We start from the raw sequence: 22,136 nt of genomic DNA, 5'->3' as shown, positions 1-22,136 counted from the left end.
AAGTGTTTGTATCACTTTAGCCAAGTTATGGCACACAAGCCGGAACTCATTACTGATCACAGCCTTACTGAAACACATTACAGAGCCATTACGCTGGTGATTATAAGCCTTTTATAAATGCATATCTTTGTGTGAGTTGCCTCATTAGCCGTGTGTATCCTGTCAATTACGTCAGTGACACATAATGTATCTCCGTATGTGAGTGTGACGTGTGTCAGAGGGCCATTGTGGTGCCTGTAAGTAAAGTAGTGGCTAAATGCACATGTGGATTAATGGGAATGTGTAATGCCTGTCCATAATGTGCCTAAAGATAGTAAATGAGTGACAATTCATACCTCCCAACAGTCCCGTTTTCAGAGGGACAGTCCCTCTTTTGACAGCTCAACCCGCAGTCCCTCGTTTGTACTGGAAAGTCCCGTTTACTCTGCACTGAACAGCCAGAACAAGAAACAAAGTTTCTGACTTACCGTATATACTCGAGTATAAGCCGACCCGAGTATAAGCTGAGGTACCTAATTTTACCTACGAAAACTGGGAAAACTTATTGACTCTAGTATAAGCCTAGACACAACTACAGCCCTGTCTCCCAGCAGCGCACATTCTGCCAAAGCGACCCCCCCAGCGATCAACCAGACTTCTTTGCAAAGTTGATGGTGACAGAGAATTGCCAAACGGATTACTGTGTGCATTGTCCCACTGTCCCACTACCATGTGCAGAGGGTGCTGTGTGATATTGCCATCACTGTTAATCTTTCGTATAACCAACAGAGGGCGCTGTGTGATATTGCAGTCACTGTTAATCTTTCGTATAACCAACAGAGGGCGCTGTGTGATATTGCAGTCATTGTTAATCTTTCGTATAACCAACAGAGGGCGCTGTGTGATATTGCAGTCACTGTTATTCTTTCATATAACCAACAGAGGGCGCTGTGTGATATTGCAGTCACTGTTAATCTTTCGTATAACCAACAGAGGGCGCTGTGTGATATTGCAGTCACTGTTATTCTTTCATATAACCAACAGAGGGTGCTGTGTGATATTGCAGTCACTGTTATTCTTTCATACAACCAACAGATGGCGCTGTGTGATATTGCAGTCACTGTTATTCTTTCATACAACCAACAGATGGCGCTGTGTGATATTGCAGTCACTGTTATTCTTTCATATAACCAACAGAGGGCGCTGTGTGATATTGCAGTCACTGTTATTCTTTCATATAACCAACAGACGGCGCTGTGTGATATTGCAGTCACTGTTATTCTTTCATATAACCAACAGACGGCGCTGTGTGATAATGCAGTCACTGTTATTCTTTCATATAACCAACAGAGGGCATTGTGGGATATTGCAGTCTCTCCCCAAGTGAACTGTTGGTATAGGAATGATTAAAAGTGACTGCAATCTCAGCTACTCGGGTCGGGTACCGCTGACCCGAGTATAAGCCGAGGTAGACTTTTTCAGCACATTTTGGATGCTGAAAAACTCGGCTTATATACGGTAATTGGCCTTTGGCAGAGAGCCCAGAACAGCCATGGAGGTTCAGATAAGAAACTTTGTAACAATTTTGAGATAAGCAAACAAGTAATTGGAACAATGCATGATAACCGGTCCTTTGGGAGAAGTTACTCACAGCTTAAACGGCAATTCACCTTCATCAGCAAAACTGTAATAACTGTAATAATTGTTTTTCCTTATTTTAATGCAAGTGACAAATTGTAAAGCACCCCCCAGTGGTTATAATTGCTACCTGGGACACTTTACTGCAGATTGGTTCCAAAACCTGAAACCTACAACCTCGACCTGCATTTTACCTACTTGGACTCATAACCCGATATGACCTGCAACTGTCTTATCCATAAACTGCCCCTCTTATTAGCCTCAAGGAAAGGTAAAAAAAATCTACAAATATATTAAATGTATGTCTTGGCACAGGCAAAGTTGCTCGACATAATCTTAAAGGTTCCCATACCTCCCAACATTTTAAAAATGAAAAATAGGCACATCAAGGGTTGACACCTACCCAGTATTTAACCAACCTAACAGGTAAAATACATGCCAAGGCCGGGCCAGTATTAAAAATTTACAGGTAATGAACATTGTGGCTAATTTGTAATCCCTAGTTGTTCAGCCCCTGGTCTACCTCTGAACCTCCCCAAGCCTCTCTCCCCCCTCGTTAGCCCCAGACCCCGTCTACTCACTGCTTTGTCTAGCTCTGCCCTGGACTCATCCCTAAAAGGAGATTTAAACGCTAAAAATGAATGTGGCTAAAAATGCCATCTTTTATATAATTGCCTTATTGCATATATTGTGACATTTCTATTCTATGTGTACTGTATATTGTGAGTGGGTCCCTAAGCTCAGTAAGTGACAGCAGCACAGAGCATGTGCAGTGAATCAGCAGAAAAGAAGATGGGGAGCTACTGGGGCATCTTTGGAGACACAGATCTTTACTGCTAAAGGGCTGTGGTTGCTTTGGGCTGGTACAGAAGCTAATATTTTTAGCCTATAGTTAAGCTTTAGTTCTACTTTAAAGGGGTTCTTCACCTTTAAATTATCCTTAGTGTGGGGTACAGGGGGGTCCCGTGAGCAACACTCATGTAAAAAGAGTTGGGGAGCAACACAAGCATGAAACATGTTCCTGGGGGTGCCATATAAGGGCTGAGATTGGTTATTTAGTAGCCACTATGAGGACTGACAGCCTACAGGAGACTCTGTTTGGCAGTACATCTGGTTTTTATGCAACCAAAACTCGCCTCCAAGCCAGGAATTCAAAAATAATCACCTGCTTTGAGGCCACTGAGAGCAACATCCAAGGGGTTGGTGAGTAATATGTTAGTCAGGAGCCACTGGTTGGGGATCACTGGTGTAAAGAGTGATATTCTGAGACAGTTTTCCATTATTTAAGCTTTTTGAGTTATTTAGCTTTGTGGTCAGAAGTTCTCCATTTTGTAATTTCAGAAATCTGGTTGCTTGAGTCCAAATTACCCTTGGAACCAGGCAGTAGTTGTAATGCAAAACTGTAATATGAATGGTCATGAATATAAAGATAAGTAACAAAAAATACCAATACAATTGTAGACTCACAAAGCAACAGTTTATGGACTCCTGGGGTCGGCGACCCCCATTTGAAAGCTGGAAAGAGTCAGAAGAAGAAGGCAAATCATTCAAGAATGAATGATTGAATGAAAATGTTGCTAAGAATTGTCCATTCTGTAACATACTAAAAGTTATCTTGAAGGTGAACCAACCCTTTAAGCCGTCAGCTGGAAAGGGCCAGAAGAAAAGCTGGCACCCTAGGGACCTCCATGAGGCACAGAAAACCACTCCCACATTGTCACCTTTTGTCGTCGCTCCTCCTTGATTGCCACACCCATCTTTGAAAACTAAGGATTTTTGTGCCGAAACACCCGGCCACTCCGGTGCTTATGTCAGGTTTGAATGCCAATATTTAGGGGCATAACTAGTGATGGGTGAATAAATTCACCAGACATGGATTCACAGCGAATTTCCACGTATCGCTGCCTGCGAATGTTTCTGTGAAATTGCGCTGAAAATTCACCAGCAAAAAAATTTGCAGTGGCAAAAAATTTAACGCAACTCAAAATTGGTGTGCGCATAAGAATTGATGCGCTTCCAAATTATTTGGACGTCCATTGACTTTAATGCATTTGGACAAAATAGTCGCACGTATAAAAATTGGCACTCGTGTCAAAATTGTCGGGCATCAAAATTCTTTTGACGTCCATTGACTTTGTGTTTCGAGAATTGTTCCCAGTTTCGCAAATTTTCGCAAAGTCAAACCGTACAGCTCTTGCAGCTGCAGGGGGCCCAGGAGGTAAAGGGGATCCCCAGGAGGCCCTAATAAATGAGCAATTTTAATATATATTAACAGCTCAGAACAACCTCTGGATATTTTGGGAGCCCTAAAATGAATTAGCTGTGGGGCTCAGTAACATCTAGTTACAGCACTGCCAGTAGTCTTTGCTAGGGCTGTGCCTGAATATACATGAGCCTTGCAAGTGATGCACTCTAATTCCAGCAAATGTAGGGAAAAGTGAGTATTTCCCAATTAAGCATTTCTGTATTCAAGCTAATACCTTCGAGCCAAACAGGCGCCAAAGCTGATGTGTTGGTAATGGACACAAGCTCTCTGGCTATACTTGCCTTAATTAGTCATTTTTGTATAATGTATGGAGCTTTGCAGCCCCCAGAGCTTTGTTCTCCCCCGGATCAATAAAGGGAAACTCTGTAGTTCTGAGAGTCGACTACAAATTGGCACAAATTGGTTAATACTTTAGAAAAGCTTCCCTCCCCTTCTGCATTTGTGTTTACAATCTGCATTAAGTATGTGCTGCTATCATTTCATCCCTGGAGGATCATAAGTATTATAAAATCAAGCCTTTCAGACATGTTTGGCTTTCCTGCAGAAACATTTCTTATTGAAGGAACGGCCTCAAATTCCACTGCTGTTTTATGTTCACTATTGCTGCCATAGTTTTATCTCTCTGTACAGACTATGAGCAAACTTAGGGGACTGTTCCTGCTGAATTGTGCTTAGTACAGGGAATACCTATGCTGCCATAGTTTTATGGCTTTGAGCTCCTGGGGGGGGGGGTGATAATTTAGATTTGATGAATCATTTTAAATTGAATCATCCTGTCAGGGTTATAGGTTGCCTGTGGCCTCCTTCCATTGGTCCCATTGGGATGAGTGCTGCCATTTTTGTTTGGCGACTTTTACTAATTTGATTTAATGGAATTAAATCTGTCATTTAAAATTATCCAGTGGTGATTAATAATATTTGGGATAGTTTTCTCACCCTTGTACTCAACACGCTTGTTATAGAGTATGGGTCCAAGTGCCACTCCACTGACCACCCCAACATTCCCAGCTGGAGGATCTGGACATTAAAGTCCATCTCCCAACCCACCATATTAATATAGGGTCTGAATACTTTGTTTAGGCAATGTATAATGCCCTACTGATTTAGTTTTACAGCCTGAAAGAAGGAAAAAACTGTTTTCTTTTTACTTGAAGCCCCTATACTCAAAACACCATCACTGGGGCATAGGGGGACAGTCATCCTGGGACCGGTAGATTTAAAGTTTAAAGTGGGGTCCAATGGTGCTGCACTTCCTGGAGTAGCCAGACATCCCTTGGGATTTTTTTTTTAACTTGGGTGGGGCCTGTGGTGGGAGTGGGCAGAGCAGGGTGCCGAGAAAATGTTGTTGAATGATTTCTGATGGCGGCCCTGCTCAAACCAATGATGCCATCTTGTTTGGACAAAATTTTGAATTTTGTATCCCATTATAATTGTAATCTAATGGGTAACATGTATCTGTAATGCTTAAGGAACTAAAGATTTTAATAATACAAAGGGAAGGCCATGGGATTGTGGCCACATTACACAATCATCATGTTATTGTCATAGTATATTTGCCAACTGTCCCAAAGTTGGGGCCTACTTGCTTGGCCTGTCCCTGTAAAAGGACCTGGAATACTCAAACCTACTTGGATTTTGGTGTAGATGGGTGTGATGAGGGCAGCTAAAGCAACCCAAACCTGTATCTCTCCTATAACATTTCTTTGTTATAACATTCATTCTATTACATGATGTCCATCTTTCAACCATACAGGTATAATTCCTCTTATAATTTTGGCGTGCTAGCTACTCCCTCCTGTTTTGGGTCCTCTCCAGTGATGCTTATGAAGGTTGATACAATTGCTTTTGTTTGTCCCATTATCCACTTATGGACTTACACCTTCTGTAGCTCTGTTATGCCTTTTTATGAAACAGGCAAGTTTATCTTTTGTTTTAGGCTTTTCTGTTGCTTGGAATGCCTGACTTTTAAGGTGTTATTTCTTAAAACTAGAATTTTTCTGGATGGGATTTTTGGGCCAAAAACTTGTGGAATTTTATTTTCGAGATTTATTATACCCTGATGCTGCAAAAAGCCAGAATCCGAAAATCCTTCATCTCAAGTTAATGAGAGAAGTCCCTATCCCAATGTAAAGATACCATGGTCTGCTCTGGATTTAGCCCGATAGTCCAAAAAATTCAGGGTTTTGGGGAAAAACTCGCAAAAAATTAAGTGATTTGGGGAAAAAAGTCCAAAAAATCGCACGATTCTGGTTTATGCTCAATTCCGAGTTTTTTCCCAATCCGATTAATTTACAGTTATTTTAATGGTAAATAAGTCAAAATCGTGGATGGGAGTTTGGTTGAGCTTTTTTTATTTAAAATATGAGGGGGAAAAAAACGGATTTTCGTAAATAACCCCCTTAATGTCATAAAGCACATACTGTCCTGAGATCTAGAAGACTGTAATTAACAAAGGCAATTTATATGGCATTACAATATGCTCTTCTTGCTGACACTGGGCTTTTACAGAAGATCAGTCAATCAAGTGAGAATGGAGGACTATTCATTTAACAAATACATGCCAAATAAATGGTGTGACAACCTCAACTTTTTTGGATTATCATTGAAAAGCCAGCACAGATCACAATGTCCGTAAATTGTAAAAGGGACATCTGCCATTGACTTCTACATGACCTTGACAGGTTTTCGATGGAGTATTTTTGGATTTCTAGCAGCTTCGGGGGTTTAATAAATCTCAAGTTTTGTTTTTTCTCTAAAAATAAGAGTTTTTCCCTTTTAAAAACTCGACCAGAAAAAATCGCTTAATAAATAGGCCTTTTGATGTTCCACCATGTTTTGATCCTTTTTGAAGAATTCTGAAGAGTGAAAAGATATGGGATGATTGTGGTAGTGAACACAGAGAAGAAAACCTATTATATGTGAAGTAGCTACTGAAGTGCCTCGGAACTGAAATCAATATCTTTGCATTAGTGTCCAGCTCTAACAATTACTCATTGTCCACCTACACCTCTGAACTGTGTAGGAAAATGTATGGTCCTAATGTAATTGTTAGCATAATGGCACCACATTACACATAATATGTCTACTTCTTCACTGCTGGGTAATATCTTACAGAGTTGGAACTCTATATTAAACCAAGTGTATAATGTAGTATTATTTAATGTATTAGAGCAATTGAATACTGTAGGCTGGTGCTGATTAAAATTCCAATGTAAGGAATACATAAACAATCTTTGTTTTATAAAACCTCGACTGGTCGCATAGTTATAGTTTATTTGGCTGCACCAAACTCCATCACATTCAACCCCTCCAAGCAAACCCCCCACTACATATAACTATACAGACCTATCTATAAACCTATAAACTATATATAAGTACCAATACTGACTGTAGAACTTGATATCAAAATAGTGTTAGATATTATTCTTGTTTGTTAGATCATCTAAGCCTCACTTAAAGGCATTAATAGAATCTGCCATTCCATCAACACTCGGCAGGGCATTCCCCAAACCATTTGTGTTGCTTCAAATAAAAGCTCAGTTCCTCGATACATAACCTCTATTTCCTTGATATTTTCTATGGGAAATAATCCCCCACTATCTGTCTTTTATGTTTAGCCTTGACAGTTTTTCCTCATAGTTTAATTGATCGATTTATTTTACGGTATTAGTTTCAAATTTCTTTAAAACATTCTTTATGACTGGAGCCCAAAACTGCACTGCATACTCAAGATGATGCCTTACCAGGGACGTATAAAGAGGCACAATTTATGTTTTTATCCCTGGAGTTAATAACCTTTTTTAATGTGAGACTACTTTATTTGCTTTAGTAGCCGTTGAGTGACACTTGTAAAAAAAAATTCCCAAATTCTTCTCAGTGAAGGCTGCCCTTAACACAGTACCACTTAGTGTATAACTCATATTTTACCACTGCTCTTAGTAATCTACTCCTTACCCAGTTTGCTTTCTAAGTACAAATATTATGATCCAGGACAAATGTAACCAGTAACCTTCTGTGTGGTACAGTATCAAATGCTTTAGCGAAGCCTAAATACATCACATCCACTGCCACCCCAGAGTCTAGGTTTCTTCTCACCTCCTCATAGAAAGCAATTGGATTAATTTAGCTACTTATATAACATATAAAACCACGCTGGCAAAAACTCATAGTATTGTGTTTTGCAGTGTATTTAATCCTTATACCCCTTCCAAAAGCTGTCCTACCTCTGATATCAAGCTAACAGGCCTATAGTTGTTGGTTAAGGATGGGATCCCTTTTTGAATAGTGGCATATTACATTCAAGAATCCTGTAATAAGTAAATAAAATATAATTGTAAACTTGTGTCCTATTTGTATATGATATCCTGACAATTTTTGATAGAAACTGAGCAGAGAAGCATTAGGAGATCCAGCACCAGTAATTTAAAGGGGTAGTTCACCTTGATTAAATTTTAAATGTTATTAAAACATTGATTACATTTTAAATGTTATAGAATGTCTGAGCAACTTTTCTATTGGCCTTCGTTGCTTTTATACTTTTTGAATTATTTGCTTTCTTCTAATGACTCTTTCTGCCTTTCAAATGGGGGTCACTGCCCCATCTAAAAAAAACAAATGCTCTGTAAGGCTACACATGTATTGTTATTGCTAATTTTCATTACTCTCCTTTCTTTTCAGACCTCTCCTATTCATATTACAGTCTCTTATTCAAATCAGTGCATGGTTGCTATGGTAATTTGGACCCTAGCAACCAAAAATTGCAAATTGGAGAGCTGCTGAATAAAAAGCTAAATAACTGAAAAACTACAAATAATATTCTCTGCACTGAACAGCCAGAAAAAATAAAGTTTCTAACTTAATTGGCTTTTGGCAGAGAGCCCAGAAAAGCTGCAGATAAGATACTTTTGTAACAATTTCTAGATAAGTAATTGTAACAATATAATATAACAGGTCCCTTGGGAGAAGTTAGACTCACAGCTTTAAGGGCAATTCACCTTCATTCAAAACTGTAATAACTGAAAAAAAACACAGAAATATCTTCAGACTTTCATAACCTGCCAAATTTTGTAATGAACGTGGTAATCAGGGGGCGTGACCACAAAATGGGCGTAGTCAAGAAATTCACCCCGATGCGTGTGCCAACTTTTTTTGTCCCTCTTTTTATTTCCAAAATGGTGGGAGCTATGCATTCAAGGTGGCATCTGACCAAAGTCCTTATACAGTTATCCAGAATGCTCGGCACCTGGTGTTTTCTGGATAATGTATCTTTCCGTAATGTGGATCTTTATACTTTGTCTACTATAAAATCATGTAAACATTAAATAAACCCAATAGGCTGGTTTTGCCTCCAATAAGGATTAATTATATCTTAGTTGGGATCAAGTACAAGCTACTGTTTTATTATTACACAGAAAAAGGAAATCATTTTAAAAAATTCATTTTGGATAAAAGGAGTTTAAGGGAGATGCCCTTTCTGTAATTTGGAGCTTTCTGGATAACGGATCCCATACCTGTACTGACTTCCAGTTGCTTTGCTGTACCAGCTCATTACTGTCCTGTTTGTTTACTCTGTTGTCATCTGAAAGCCTGATTTTAGAACTTGCTCTTGTCCAATAAATTATTATTCTAGAACCCGCGCCCATTGCACAATCTTGCATTATAAAAATATTCACCTTATGTAACTTTTATCATTTCAGCTAATTTTATCTCCCTTCATCCAGCTCGAGAATCCATCCCCCCCTCAAGAATACGTCTTAACACTGTTTATTAATTACTTTTTTTATTATATAAAAACGCTTTGTTTCACACTTTTTCTTCCAGTGACCAACCCATATGCTTCCATTTTTGCACCTTTTTTGTTCAGTCCATCTGCAGTGATAATGTGTTCATAGAAACCTTAGGCTGTGCTTCTTGGAACATTTTTATTTTGGGATTTTTTTTTTTTTTTTTTTTTTGACAGGAAATTTTTGTTTTAAATGTTCAATAAACTTTTGAAATTATTCGTTGAGAAAGAAAATTGTCTTGAATGTTGGAGTTCCTTTGAAATGTCTGCCTCGAAAATCTTTAACAAAACGGTGTATTTTTTCATCTCTTTTTCTAGACGGAGGAGGCCGAGGTGTAAACAAACTGCTGTACACGGCATGAGGAAGAGCTGGCCATAGAATTACCGAAAGGAGTGGTAAGAGAGATATAAAGTTTTTACTTAAAGGACATGTAAAGTATTTTTGTGGTGCCAGTCTGTGTGCATAGAGCACCTTACCCTGACCCCAACCGCATCATTTTCGCACCCCAATTCGGATTGTTTATATAATATATATCTGGAACGGTCTAAATTCTAAGACGGACAAATGGCTAGTGTCAGAGGGTTGATATTTGTCACCCCCGCCCTCTATGACGCCATAACGCTATAGGGCCCAAGGCAGGATGGACTATAAGGGCTAATGGTCTACTGTGGACAATGGTCACTCATATAACTTATACTAGGCCATACAAACAAAAGATCATCACTCTGTTACTTAAATTCCAGAGTGTCAGCATAACGCCAGCCTGTCTGATGGGGCCCCTTTTAGCTGAAGTGCTGCTCAAATTACTGGAAATACCACAATGGCCTTGGTTAGCCAATAGCTGATTGCGAGGTTGTGGACCGTTGGAGCTAGGCACAGTATGTTACAACATTCTTTTGATAACATGTAAGACTAAGTAAATCATTTAGACATTAATTGTACAAGGAGGAGTCAGACTATGTATGGTATTTCCGTGAACCCTTTTGTCACAATTACTGTAATTGCCTTCTGAAAGTTATATAACGCCTGGACCAAGAGGTGGGTCTTTGGTAAGTCCTTGGCTGACATTCTGTGTGTTACTCCAACAGCTTACCCAGACAAAACTGTTATGTTGTATTATGTATGAATAAATTGCCTGACTATTACTAAAGGTTTTCCTTTACTGAGTTTTGTCTTACACGAGGTCAAAATGGTACTACTAAAAATACCATCAGGATCCTACGTCCTGCACCGTCGCTTTGTGTGTAACTGCATTAAACTTTTCACCCGGCGCCCATTTTCCCTGCCCGGCGTCATCGCTTCTGGCTTCCTCTTCTAAATGCGCATGTGCACATAGTCCCTTCTGCACAAAAACTTGATAACGCAAGCTTCAGCTGTACTGAAGCAGAGAAGGGCGCATGCTCCCCACGCCAAACGGCAAGGAGAATTCTGAAGGGAGGGGGGAGAGGGAGCGAGCCAGCTGCCGATATGCAGACAGATCAAGGGAACGGAGCAGCCGCTCTGTTAACTTCTCAGTGACCGCAGAGGCAGGTATTTAAAGATCACAGTGGGGCTTTTTACAGATAAGATTTTTGGCTGGGGGGTTAACATGTCCTTTAAAATGAAGGTGATTGAACACAATTCAATTCAGGGGGCACATGATTTCTGCTTTAGAAATTTACATTAATAAGTGTAATACAGATATGGGATCCATTATCGGGAAACCCATTATCTAAATTAAGGAAAGTCTGTCTCCCATAGACTCAATTTTATTCAAATATTCCAAATTTAAAGAAGGATTTCCTTTTTCCGCGTAATAATAAAACAGTAGTTTGTACTTGATCCCAACTAAGATATAATTAATCCTTATTGGAAGCAAAACCAGCCTATTGGGTTTATCTGATTTTCTAGTAGACTTAAGGTATGAAGTTTCATATTATAGAAAGTAATCAGGGAAGGATTACACACTCAGTTTGCAAAGAAAATGATGTATTTATTACATAAGAAAAAAAAGGGGGGGTTAACAAAAATTACAAAATGATGTGGTCTTCCTCAGGGCCACAAATAATAAAAAATCAAAAAGAAAAACCTTTTCTTTTTGATTTTTTCTTTTTGATTTTCTTTTTAATTCTTCTTCTTCTTATTATTATTTGTGTCCCTGAGGAAGACCACTATGGTTGAAACGCATTGGGCTCATCCTTCATTTTGTAATTTTTGTTAACCGCCGCTTTTTTTTTTTCTTATGTAATAAATACATTATTTTCTTTGCAAATTAAGTTTGTAATCCTTCCCTGATTACGTACATCCCTTATGGGGGAGCCTCCTATGGATAAGCACCTTGCATATCTCTAAGGGTGTGTGCCCATTTTCCTGATATTTCAAAATTACAAAAGATCCGTTATCTGGAAATCCCCAGGTCCCGAGCATTCTGGATAACAGGTCCCTTACCTGTAATATAGAAATCTTTTATTGAGCAAGTGATCTTTCCTGTAATGCCATAATGTGAATGGTAAGTCTAACCAGTGGACCAGGAAGACTATGAATACCGAACACATAAACATCTTAATCATGACATGGAGAGAAATAGACTGACTGGGTGCCAGACACTAGTGATGGGCGAATAAATTTGCTAGGTGCAAATGCACAGCGAATTTCCGCTTGTCGCCGGCGGTGAATTAATTTGCGAATTGAAAAAAAAATTGGATGCGCATCGGAAAAGTCGCTCACGTCAAAACCATTTCACATCAACCCTATTCGGGCGATCATTGACTTTAACACTGGCGTCAAAATTGACGCGGGCGTCAAAATCCGAGTTTCAAAAATTTTTGACCGTTTCCGAATTTCGCGCGAAATGCTCCAATTTTTCTGAGAAATGCGCCAATCACTACCAGACACACGTCTGAGCATCTAATGAACAATGTAAGAATGCTGGGTTGGTTTAATGCTGTTACTATGAAATACAGTTGTATGAGTTCAGTTTGATAATGGGTTTATTTATTATGGTATGGGATCTGGAAACCCATTATCCAGAAAGCTCCAAATTACGAGAAGGCCATCTCCCGTAGACTCCACTTAAATCAAATAAGTCAAATGTTTAAAAATGATTTCCCTTTTCTCTGTAATAATAAAACAGTCGCTTGTACTTGATCCCAACTAAGATTTAATTAATCCTTATTGGAAGCAAAACAGTCCTACTGAATTTGATGACAGTTAAAATGATTCTTTAGTAGACATAAAGTGTGGAGATTCAAATTACAGAAAGATCCCTTATTTGGAAAACCCTAAGCATTTTATATAATATATATATTATACATAGAAACATGAGGAATAATAAGCACCAATAGAAACATGAGGAATAATAAGCACCAATAGAAACAGAAGGAATAATAAGCAGCAATAATAACACAATGGAAACTCAAAGAGCAATCTTTTATTAGTTGCTGGGGTCAGTGACTTCCATTTGAAACCTGGAAAGATGTAGATGATTAAAAAACTATAAGAAATAAATTATGAAGACCAATTGCAAAATTGCTGGGAATAGGACGTTCTGTGACATTAAAAGGTAACTTAAAGGTGAACCTCCCCTTTAATGATGTAGAGAGTGATATTCTCAGATAATTTGCATTTGGTCTTAATTTTTTATTATTTGTGGTTTTTGAGTTATTTAGCTTTTTATTCAGCAGCTCTCCAGTTTGTCATTTCAGCAATCTGGCTGCTAGGGTCCAAATTACCCTAGCAATCATGTATTGATTTGAAAGGGCTTAGTTACTTAAAGGAACAGTAGCACCAAAAAAGTCTATGGGAGATGGCCTTCCCGTAATTTGGAGCTTTCTGGATAACGGATCCCATACCTGTAACTTTGTGCCTCTGGAGTTTGGTTCAAGTTATGGGGGCAAATGGGAAGGAAGTTGCAGACATTTGCTTTGAACATTAATACTTTACTAGATCTGACAATTACTTCTTGGTTGTTGTGAGTTGCAGCAGAATTGTACTTACTGTGCCGGAGCAACGCTGATTATCTGAACCATTTTTATTTTTTTAATTGGGTAAAATGATAGAACAAAGGTAGTTTTAAGATTTACATTTTCAAGGAGAAGAGACTTTGGAAATGAATGTGGGCCACTTCATTTTCAAGGAACACCACTGCGTCTGTACGTTGACAGTATTCTTTAATTAAAGCTCTACCTCTGTGGTTGAATCCATTGGGGAGACCAAGATCAATGCTGGAGAGAGAGCCCAGTAAGCTCCTTTTTTTTTTTTTTTTTTTTTTTCTTACAAAAATGTCATAAAGGACAAAAAAGGGTTCAATGCTCCCCTGACAAGTTCCGTAAAACGTATAGGTTCCTATGCACGTGGGATTACATTCATGAAAGTCCTCTGAACTTGTCAAAGGGAGTGCAATTAAATAAAAGGATATAACCAGTTAATAGAATTTCTTCCCTCTGATCTAAAACTTTTGACTGCGTTCGAGACTGGACTCTGCTCGAGCATAAAATCTCTCCATTGTGCTCCCTTATATGCGCTTCTATTAATGAAACAAGCAACTGCTGAGTTATTCACTTGTGTTACACTGAGATACAAGCCTTTATTTTATATCTCTGATGTCAAGTTAAAAACCATGGGAGATGTCTACTGTGGTCTTAGCCACTCTTTATAATATATAAAGGTGTCTGATGTCTCTGCTTAAATGTGAGTATATGTATCCTAAGGGAGAGGATCTTAATATAGGAGTTAAAATATTATATTTTGTGTTTCAGACTAGTATCATGATTTTGTTCTATGAAACTTGGGCTTCCAACCCTAAGTAAAACATGCTCTACATTCTCCCTATGTTGACACCCTGTAGCAGAGAAAAAGATCCCAACTTTAGAGATTTTGTTAACCTGGAATAGATAAATGAATGTTCTAGAATAGTCTAGTTTCATGTGATGAGCCTTATGCCTCAGTAGAGTAGAGATGGTATAGTCCCTGAACCTAAAGAAGAAATGGATGTGGATGTTCTACAATGACCCCACTAGTTTCTGGAGTTAGAGAAAAAAGATGCAGATGAGCCTTAATTCTCAGTAGAGTAGAGATGGTGTAGTCCAGAAACTTGTAGGGTCTTTGTAGAACATCCACATCCATTTCTTCCTTTGGTTCATGGAGTTAGAGAAAAAACATGCGCCTTAATTCTCAGTAGAGTAGAGATGGTGTAGTCCATGAACCTAAGGAAGAAATGGATGTGGATGTTCTGCAATGACCCTACTAGTTTCTGGAAATAGAGAAAAAAGATGCAGATGAGCCTTAATTCTCAGTAGAGAAGAGATGGTGTAGTCCATGAACCTAAGGAAGAAATGGATGTGGATGTTCTACAATGGCCCCACTAGTTTTAGGAGTCAAAGGGGTTGTTAACATTTAGTATGATGCAGAGAGTGATATTCTGAGACAAATTGCAATTGGTTTTTATTTTTTGTGTTTTTTGAGTTATTTATCTTTTTATTGAACAGCTCTCCAGTTTGCAATTTCAGCGGTCTGATTGCTGGGGACAAAATTACCCTAGCAACCATACATTGATTTGAATAAGAGACTGGAATAGGAGAGGCCTGAATAGAAAGTTGAGTAATAAAAAGTAGCAATAACAATAAAGGTGTAGCCTTACAGAGCATTTTGTTTTTAGATGGAGTCAATGACCCCCCCATTTGAAAGCTGGAAAAAGGTCAGAAGAAGGCAAATAATTCAAAAACTATAAAAATTAAATAATGAAGACAAATTGAAAAGTTGCTTAGAATTGGCCATTCTTTAACATACTAAAAGTTAAATTAAAGGTGAACCACCCCTTAAAAGAAAAAAGATGATCCTTACTTCTCAGAGGAGGGATGTTGTAGTCCATGAAGGAAGGAAGCCCTAGTCAAGAGTGATGTCAAAGGTTTCAGGCGGAACTAAAATCGAGGCATGGGCTTCTTTTGAATGAGACTAGGCTGGAAGAAGGTTATATCCTACATTCAGGAACTTTAGAAGCACAAGATAGTAATGGCTTAATGTATTTAGTAAGCTATTTGTAGCTCCACTGAGGAGTATGATTTGGGGTAGTTCCTCAGGAGTAATCGATCATCTAAGCAACCCAAGTACATAGACTAAAGCTGTAAAAGATCTACTCATTTGGGTAGTTGGATCCAATCATCTGACACCCTATCCAAAGATTGGGTCATAATAGGGGCAAAACGGAGACCCAATGGGAGAGGAGAGGACCATATCAAGAGCCTATAGTAGTCCTCGTCTAGGATGATTTTTAATCCTGCCCAATAGTTAGCTACCTGATATTGGTCAGATAGGCTGTCGTTTTGGCCCTACACATGAGACAATAAGCTATCTATCTGGTGTTGTGTAGCACAGTTGTCACCCTGGGTATGGCCAGCTTAAGGCTAGAGGTGTTCCTTAGTCTGCTGGAGAGGTGCCCTATAAATGGCTGTTGTTGGACTGCAAACATGAGTTCTGTAATGTTCTGAGTGGTTTTTGTAGTGCACACCATCTTCTAATTAGGCATCTTCTAATTTACTAGTGTAAAGATTTGTGTCTAATCCATGATCAATCATTTCAACCTCCGATTAGCTTTATCCTCAGGGAATGGGGAGCAGGAACATACCATTATTTCTTGTCTTTTCCAACAAAGTTGGGCAAATCAAAGGAGAGAATGTCATAAGAGCAAACATTTTCAAAATACTTGAGCATTTAAACATACCTTGGATCTACCATGTCTTTAAACCTATATGTACTGTAGATTTTTAGCCCAATGTTAGAGGGATATTTGAGAGCAACCCTTAAATAGCCCCTAACCTACTGTTTATCTTCCTGTGATCATTCTGATTAAAGTTTTAAAAATCCACTTCTGGGATTATATTTTGAAAAAAAAATGTATAACCTAAAACCATGCAGACATTGCTCTCAGTACTTGGTTAACAATTATAAAGACCTGATGAGTTTTGTGCCTTTAAATTGTATGGAGTAAATGTATTACAGCTGTTTCCTTTAATTTTATATGTCTATTTAGTGTCTCACCCTTGGGAGAATGGATCACCAAAAACTGCCACTTTTTCATGACTGACGAGAACTGTACTGGGATATTCCCGGATTCACTTGGCTGTTTTGATATTTGTCTCCAATTAATTTCATGCTGTTTACATGTCAAATGAGTCAACATTAGTGACGTGCAGATGCCGAGAAGTCGGTTATAATGAAATAATAATGAAATAATAATGAGGAATCTTACTGGTTTCCATTAGTGGGTGTCTCTACATATTGCTCACCAACAGAGGGCGCCGTGTGATTGGCAGCCGCAATTGCACATTCTGTATCCAACAGCCTGTAGAAAAGGATAATTTTCATGGCCAGGGCTTTAGCTCTCACATAAATGGAGGTACGGCTATGGGATCCATTATCTGAAAACCCATTATCCAGAAAGCTTCAACTTATGGGACAGCCATCTTCCATAGACTCTATTGCATACCTCCCAAAATTTTGGAAATAAAAAGAGGGACAAAAAAGTTGGGGACAAATTTTTTGACCATGCTCATTTTTGTGGCCACAGCCCCCTAATTACCATGTTTATTTTACAAAATTTGGCAGGTTATGAAAGTTTGAACATATTTCTGTTTTTTTTTTCCAGTTATTACAGTTTTGCTAATGAAGGTGAATTGTTCTTTAAACTCTGAGTGTAACTTATCCCAAGGGACCTGTTATCTTATATTGTTACAATTACTTATTTGCTTATCTCAAAATTGTTACAAAAGTATCTGATCAGCAGCTTTGGCTGTTTCTCTGCCAAAAGCCAATTAAGTTAGAAACATTTTCTTTTTCTGGCTGTTCAGTGCAGAGTAAAACAGGACTTTCCAGTACAAATGAGGGACTGCAGGTTGAGCTGTCAAAAGCGGGATTATCCGTCTAAAAACGGGACAGTTGGGAGGTATGCTATTGGAATCAAATAATTAAAGAAATATTTGCTTTTTCTCTGTAATAATAAAACAGTAGTTTGTACTTGATTCCAACAAAGATATAATTAAAGGGATACTGTCATGGGAAAACATGTTTTTTTCAAAATGAATCAGTTAATAGTGCTGCTCCAGCAGAATTCTGCACTGAAATCCATTTCTCAAAAGAGCAAACAGATTTTTTTATATTCAATTTTGAAATCTGACATGGGGCTAGACATTTTGTCAATTTCCCAGCTGCCCCTGGTCATGTGACTTGTGCCTGCAGGAGTGAAATGCTTTCTGGCAGGCTGCTGTTTTTCCTTCTCAATGTAACTGAATGTGTCTCAGTGGGACATGGGTTTTTACTATTAAGTGTTGTTCTTAGATCTACCAGGCAGCTGTTATCTTGTGTTAGGGAGCTGTTATCTGGTTACCTTCCTATTGTTCTTTTGTTTGGCTGCTGGGGGGGGGGGAAAGGGAGGGGTTGATATCACTCCAACTTGCAGTAAAGAGTGACTGAAGTTTATCAGAGAAAAAGTCACATGACTTGGGGCAGCTGGGAAATTGACAATATGTCTAGCCCCATGTCAGATTTCAAAATTGAATATAAAAAAATCTGCTTGCTCTCTTGAGAAATGGATTTCAGTGCAGAATTCTGCTGGAGCAGCACTATTAACTGATTCATTTTGAAAAAAAGAAATGTTCCCATGACAGTATCCCTTTAGGATAAGTCCCCCTAGCCCTTTCTTACCCCACCCATGTCAACCAGTTACTTTGAATCAGTCTACTGCAAGTTAGAAAATAAAAGCAAACATCTGGTTGGTCCATCCCAGTGTCTCCTTAGTCTTTGCACTCAAATGCATCTCAATTATGGGAGGGAGATCTGCTTTTTTGCTGTTGACTGTTTCCATCGGAACCCATTCATACGTTATTGTGCAGCCTTTCTACCTCCCAGGTAGCTTCATGATACTAAAAAGTGTCCATAGAAACCAGTCCTGGTATCCAAGGAAACAATTCTGCTCTTCAGCCCGCGCGTTCGGAAAACATGTCCTTGATGATAAATTGCCTAAATCACCAGCTGTTCTGTGTGGATATGAGAAATAAATCTAGGATAAGCAGGTTTATAACATCGGTAAGGTCATCAATTGGATGGAGATGTTTCTCTGCAAAACTTTAAAATGGATTTAAAGTCAAAAGATTTCTAGGCAGTTTGTCTTAAGGGAAGTTTACAATATATAAGTAATTTTGTGCTGATAAATGGGATTTAAAGTCTCAGCATCTCTCTCTCTGGCTCTATTTAGATATAGAGGTAGTATTTACATTAAGATTCCACTATGTACATTGTTCCTTGAGTTCAGGAAAATTTACTGCTGTGCCGATTGCTTTACCTCTTGTTACAGCTGTAAATTCTCAGGAGTCTGACCCACAATCAGATTAGCCCGATATCGTCCACTCAGGATGAGCATATTGAAGCAAGATAGGCTTAGTTGGCAACTTCACCAAACAAGCAGGTCTGCACATGTATGTCCACCTTTAAACTAGGCTCAATGAAGTCCATTCAAGGATGACCACTGACCACAACCTATGCTGTTTTGAGCCCCTTCCTCTGACTAGATTATGCTGATGGGTAGGAGTTAAGGAATAGCTTGCCCTGTTGTGCAAAGTAAAGCCTATTTTTGTTTCATGTTTCAGAGGCTTGCCAATGACTACTAGAGTTGTTTTGCACTCTTAAGTTCATTGTCATTGACCAGGCATCAGCAGATATTGAGGTTGTGAGAGTAGCAGATTGTAGTGATGTCAGCCCAACCTTCTCTACCCTGACCCAGCTTGGCCCAAGTTTGAGTAAAGACTTAAAGGCCCATGCCTGACCTGCCCATTAGCTTACATCAGAAATTATGTCAGAGGGAGGGACAGACTTTGGAAATTCTATACCACCAATTAAGGGACTAACTATTAGAATCCAACCCACAGTGCACAAATGAAGAGCTATGTGTTTCAGCCTGAACCCGCCCAACCCAAAGGTCCTGTCCTCATTACTAGAAGCTAGTTCTTTGTTCCATCCAGATACACTTGTATAAGTTCGAACCATCAGCCCAGATCAAAGAGCAACATTGCTGTCTTGTCCATCCACATGGATGCATTGATATCCATCAGTAAAGTTGCAATACTGGTTTGCCCAAGGCTTTTATTGTATGTTCCATTTGTTAGCCAGCATTCCTAACTGTTTAATCATAGTTTAGTGTACAAAGTATAAGCGGTTACCTTGACATGTTTCATAGAAAACAAGTTCAGGTTCATACATACACTACATAAATAACCAAAATAATCAATTTATTCCCTTACTTCTAGAGCATTTGTTTTTTTCCCTGGATTTACATGTGCCGTTGGTATAAACTTCATGCAGAAAGTGCCCTGGTTGATCCATGTTGGACAAAGCCGGAATGCTTAAAATGGTGCCATTTGGAAGAACCATGGACACTTAAGCCTAACATAGGCTTAAAGGGATTCTGTCATGATTTTTATGATGTAGTTTTTATTTCTAAATGACACTGTTTACACTGCAAATAATTCACTCTACAATATGAAATTTCATTCCTGAACCAGCAACTGTATTTAGTTGTAATATTGGTGTGTAGGTGCATCTCAGGTCATTTTTCCTGGTCATGTGCTTTCAGAAAGAGCCAGCACTTTAGGATGGAACTGCTTTCTGACAGGCTGTTGTTTCTTCTACTCAATGTAACTGAATGTGTCTCAGTGGGACCTGGATTTTACTATTGAGTGTTGTTCTTAGATCTACCAGGCAGCTGTTATCTTGTGTTAGGGAGCTGTTATCTGGTTACCATCTAAGGATCTGGTCACACGGGCAGATTTGGGGAGATTAGTAGCCAGGCAACTAATCTCCTCTTCTTCGTGGCGACTAATCTCCCCGATCTGCCTTCCGCCAGCTAAAATGAAAATCACATGGGGCAGGCACTCGGAGTGCTTCGTTTTCCAAAGTCGCCTGAAGTTTCCTCGTGAGGCAATTACGGGTGACTTCGGAAAACGAAGCGCAGATCAGGGAGATTAGTAGCCGCGAAGAAGAGATTTGTCGCTTGGTGACTAATCTCCCCGAATCTGCCTGTGTGGCCACACCCTAAGCATGCGTGGCAGGTCAGGGGTCAGTTTTGATAGACCATCTTGCAACCTTGTTAGATAGTAGATAATCCATGAAGTATCCATAGATAAGGAAGCTTGACCTGAACTAACAAAGACATACATTTTTATTTTGTCCCTTCTGTGCTCCCTCTCTACTGTACACCCTTGCTACAAATGTTCTTCGAGCTAATGGTTTATTGCCCCCTTTCTTTGTGTTTCTTAGTAGCATACCTTAATAATGTCTGTTTGTTTGTGGACCTTTTATGGTTCAAAGCCCCCTTGGAGATCTTGTCTGTGGTTGGGGCCACTATTGGCTCATAAGATTACATATACAGGTACAGTATATCCGGAAACTCGTTATCCAGAATGCTCGGGAATTACGGGAAGCCTGTCTCCCTTAAACTCCATTATAATATCAAATAATCAAAGCCATCAAATAATCCAAATTTTTAAAAACGATTTCCTTTTTCTCTGTAATAATAAAACCGTAGCTTGTACTTGATCCCGACTAAGATATAATTTATCCTTATTGGAAGCCAATTGGGTTTATTTAATGACTACATGATTTTCTAGTAGACTTAAAGTCTGAAGATCCAAATTATGGAAAGATCCATTATCCGGAAAACCCCAGGTCCCAAGCATTCCGGATAAAAGGGCCCATAGCTCTATAAGAAAATAGTGTATAGGTAATTTATATAATTCTAAGAATATCTAGGGCAGTGATCTCCAACCAGCGGCTCGTTCGTCTCCACTGTAAATCCAGCCCAGTAGATTATGGGGCATACAGACCATACTAGTTTTAAAATAACAATTAAATCTCATTACTAGACCTGGGGCAAAATGTGCACCTGTTCAAATGCAATAACTTTTAGATTTTATACTAAAGTGCAATAATTGGAATTCTGGTAGAAATGTTTTAAACTTAGACCCAGCTGCCTTGCCTTTTTATTAAATACTGCAAGCATTTGACCTTTTCCCATTGTGCCTTTTATTATTGTATTGGAAAGTAAAGGCGTTTGCAACTTGGTTATGTTAATTCCATTCCCTGACTGTGTGAATTGTCTGTAGATCGAGGGAGGGTTGGATAAATAAGGGCATGGAGCAGATTATACACGGCAAGCAGATATCGAAGCTGGGTCAACACGGCTAAACCCTTTAGAGCTGAAATAAGTGGCAATAAAAGCATTGGTTATTTTCCTTTTGTAGGCACGGGATCTAGTCCTATTTGTATGAGAGGAGAGGCAGGGCTGGAATACAATATTGCTTGGTTTGAGCCTGAGGTGTAACATGAAAGGGAATGTTACTCCACCCAATGTAAATTCCATGGCAGGCAGGTTATATTTTGTCGCTCTCTATATAAATGGAATGTTGGAATGTTTTTGGTCTAAGGATCATCGCAACAAATGAAAT

At 39.0% G+C, this 22,136-nt stretch overlaps 1 protein-coding gene across 4 annotated transcripts in view; it reads left to right on the top strand.

Annotated features, from left to right (window-relative positions):
- rab27b.L (RAB27B, member RAS oncogene family L homeolog) overlaps window positions 1-22,136 on the top strand; it is a 135,323-nt gene that overhangs the window by 62,257 nt on the left and 50,930 nt on the right. For 3 of the 4 annotated variants that reach the window (XM_018243741.2, XM_041578964.1, XM_041578922.1), the window contains one exon: window positions 9,984-10,061. The gene's annotated coding sequence lies outside the window, so the exon portion shown is untranslated. 4 annotated transcript variants of the gene reach the window in all.

The sequence above is a fragment of the Xenopus laevis genome, chromosome 1L (assembly GCF_017654675.1).
Source record: "Xenopus laevis strain J_2021 chromosome 1L, Xenopus_laevis_v10.1, whole genome shotgun sequence".
In the NCBI taxonomy this organism is placed as follows: Eukaryota; Metazoa; Chordata; class Amphibia; order Anura; family Pipidae; genus Xenopus; species Xenopus laevis.
The sequence above is the reverse complement of the archived record's forward strand: the minus strand, read 5'-3'. Positions and strand labels throughout refer to the sequence as shown.